Source organism: Marmota marmota, unplaced genomic scaffold (assembly GCF_001458135.2).
Source record: "Marmota marmota marmota unplaced genomic scaffold, marMar, whole genome shotgun sequence".
Taxonomy (NCBI): domain Eukaryota; kingdom Metazoa; phylum Chordata; class Mammalia; order Rodentia; family Sciuridae; genus Marmota; species Marmota marmota.
Genome location: NW_026000026.1, coordinates 1970740 through 1973853, shown reverse-complemented (window position 1 = coordinate 1973853; position 3114 = coordinate 1970740). Strand labels below are relative to the sequence as shown.

The window sequence follows — 3114 nt, the reverse complement described above, 5'->3', positions numbered from 1 at the left end:
GGGGGGGGGGGGGGGCAGCTTCCTGTGAGCTGAGCTCCATGCACCGTAGCCGTCCACCTCCCCCAGGAGCCAGAGCCTGGCAACGGCTAGACATTTGCTTTTTCTTGACCTGAGCAAATTAAATCCTCCCTGAACCGCAAAATTGCCTCCCCTAAAGTAGAGACCATGGGCAGAAGAGTGGAGAGAAACATAAGTGGACATGTTCCGTTGTGAATGAGGTGCTGGCAGGAAGAACTCAGGCCCCGTGAGCTCGGGACGTAAGGGGCCTTGCACGTGGCCAGATGGTGCAGTGGGCAAGGGCAGGGCTCCCTGCTGGCCTCTGGGCAGGCTGGGCTGCGTGGAGTGGAGCCAAGACACGGTCAGCAAGCCCCAGGCAGGAAGCGCTGCCCCCGCCCGGCCTCCGCTTCTCTGGTAAGGAACGAGCCTTCTTTCTCATCAGGTCCCAGGTGGACAAGAGGAGGCACTGCTGGGCCCTGGTCCCCTTCAGACAGAGCCAAGACAGCAAGGGTCAGGACACCCCGGGAAGACAGGGCACTGGGGTAAATGCTAAATCAGAGGTTCCCAACCAGGAAGCTCTGTACCAGGACAGAGTTTGGCTGTCACAGCTGGCAATGGGGTGTGCGGGCACCTGGCAGGCCGAGGCCAGGGAGACTGCTAAAACCTGACAGTGCTCCAGGTGACCCTGCAGAGGGTCACCCAGTGCACGCCACCAGTGTGACAGAGGATCACCCAGTGCACGACGCCAGCGTGCCAAGGTGGAGCGGCTCTGGCCCGAGTGGAAGGCCTGTGGATCCCTCAGGACCACCTGGGAGCCAGGACCCTGCTGTTAGCTTGGCCTCGATTCAGGAGTTGGAGTCTCAGGTCTCAGACCCCAGGAGGGGACGGCCAGTAACTCCAGGGAGGGTGGGACTGAGACGCGAGAGTCCGGTGAGGAGCCTGGGCCCCCGTGTGCCACAGGCATTTCTTGGGTACCTACTGTGTGCTGCGGAGGGTTGGCCCAGCTGCAGCTGAACACCCCCAAGCCTGGGGGACAGGGACGGGGATGCCCACAGACCAGGACACTGCACAGACAGCCAGCGTCGTGCAAGGCCCTTCAAAGCGGGGAAAGGTGAGGGAAATTTCAATTAAAAGGAGAAGTGCACCCAACCTCTGTCCTAAAGGGACCTTCCCTCGGGTTGCATTCCCCTCAGGTCGCCCAGCGTCTGCCCCTTACAGGAGGGCTTCAGGTGTGCAAGGTCTGGGGTGACGGTCTTCCACCTGTCCTGTCCTTCCCCATGCCCTCTTACCTGCCACCAGCAGGGAAGCCATTGGCCACTTGCCATGACCAGGGGCCACCTTGAGACAGACGCTGTCAGCCCAATGGCTTGGGGAGGGCAGGCAGTTTCCCGTGTCCCCCAGACTGCCTTGAGATGGGCATCAGTGACCCCCCAAAAGGAAATTTGTCCCTTGCTCCCAGCAGGGCAGGCAGGGACACCGCCACCCAGCCGTTCTGTGGTCAGGTCAGCTGTAACCCCACAGCAGACACCTAGTAGGGCCCAGCTTGTCAACGGCCCAGCCAAGGCACCTGGAGAGGTGGCTAGCTCATGCCTGCCCACCAGGCAGATGTCACTCCTGGCTCCATTGGTATTCACATGACTTTGAGGACTTTTTCCTAATTTATAAAACGCAAAGTCGTTGAGAGCCGCCGTGATGTAGGATGGTGTGAGAGATACACAACAAGGCTGTTCACGGCCCGTTCCAGGGTTCTGCTCATTCCAAGAACCTAATTGAAAATAATTGAAGACTGAACTTCATCATGCTTGGAAAATATTTCATAAAATGCAAGAAATACAAGCATCTTTCTGCCCCTGCAAGTAATGTTCCATAATTCAGGAAGAGTTAAAAAAAAAAAGTAAAAATACTTACTTTGCCTAAGTTCATCCCATTAATTTTACGAGAACAGTTTTAACACCGCTGAATCTCGCTGCTAGCCCAGCACTGTGGCAGAGGGCTTTTAAATTAAGCTTTGCAGCCAACTCCCAAGTGTCTCGCTTAAAGCAGGGTCACCGTTTCATGATCACTCTCAAAAAGCAATTAAAGTGAGGCTCTACCCAGAAATGTAGATGGAGTTAGGTGACTGCAAACTGGGCTTCCAAACTCGCGGCAGGCATGCCCCAGGCCTGTCCTGCAGAGCTGGCTGGAGTGAGAGAGACCCCGAGGAGACCCCGGGACCAGGCTGTCTTCCCATGGAACAGTAAGCTGTCCTTTCTGCTTTAAGAGGCCCCTGGGCAGCCAAGATGACCACCAAGGGAACAGGGCCCTTGGTCCCTCGTAGCTGTGAAAACCTCAGGCTTACTCTCGGGCCTCGGAGTCTCCGTCCGCACAGTGGGCTGGGCGCGGTGGCCGTGGGGCTGACACTCTGGGATGTTAGTGGTCCAGTGAGCAGCTCCAGGGCAGAGGGACAGACTCCTGGCCTCTCCTATTAGGACCTCCTCGCTGGGCCAGAGCACGTGGCTGGGCTGCTGGGGCCAGATGAGGACGGGTCGCTGGAAACTAACTGCACCTGGAACCAAGGACCCCAGGACCAAGGAGGGAGAGGGGACAGGAGGCGGCTCCAGAAGCCGCCCAGCCTTGGCGTGGCCCCTCCTCCTCTGCTCCGGGCATTCTCAGCCAGCCCCCTCCACTGCCCGCTCCCTCCCCTCTCCTAGGCTCACTGTCCTTGCCCCACACGGGCTACCCACTCAGAGACGCCCCACCCCTGCCCCTTCTCATCCTCCGGGTCTCAAGGTGGTGGCTCCTCCAAACCCTCCCTCTGCCCGCACCACACTGGTGACCTGGTGGCTGTCTGTCCACCCTGTCCGTGGACCCGGCCTCCTTATTTCATTTGTTCATCCAGTAGTTATTGGGCACCGGCCAAGCGCTCGGTGTCAGGCCTGGGCAAGCCACTCTTGGGACAGATCACCCTGTTGTGTGTCCAGGGCCCAGAGTGGCCTCAGGGCAACCTCAGAGCTCAGAAATGAAGGGAAGGTGGGCGGAGAGGCCGAGAGAGGCAGGAGGAGGGAGGTGGGGAAGGGAGGTGGGGAAGGGAGGAAGGAGGAGGGAGGCAGGAAAGGGAGGCAGGAGGAGGGAGGCAGG

The 3114-nt window shown here is 59.0% G+C and overlaps 1 protein-coding gene across 1 annotated transcript in view; it reads left to right on the top strand.

Annotated features, from left to right (window-relative positions):
* Cdh4 (cadherin 4) overlaps window positions 1-3114 on the top strand; it is a 251233-nt gene that overhangs the window by 172114 nt on the left and 76005 nt on the right. The window lies entirely within an intron of this gene.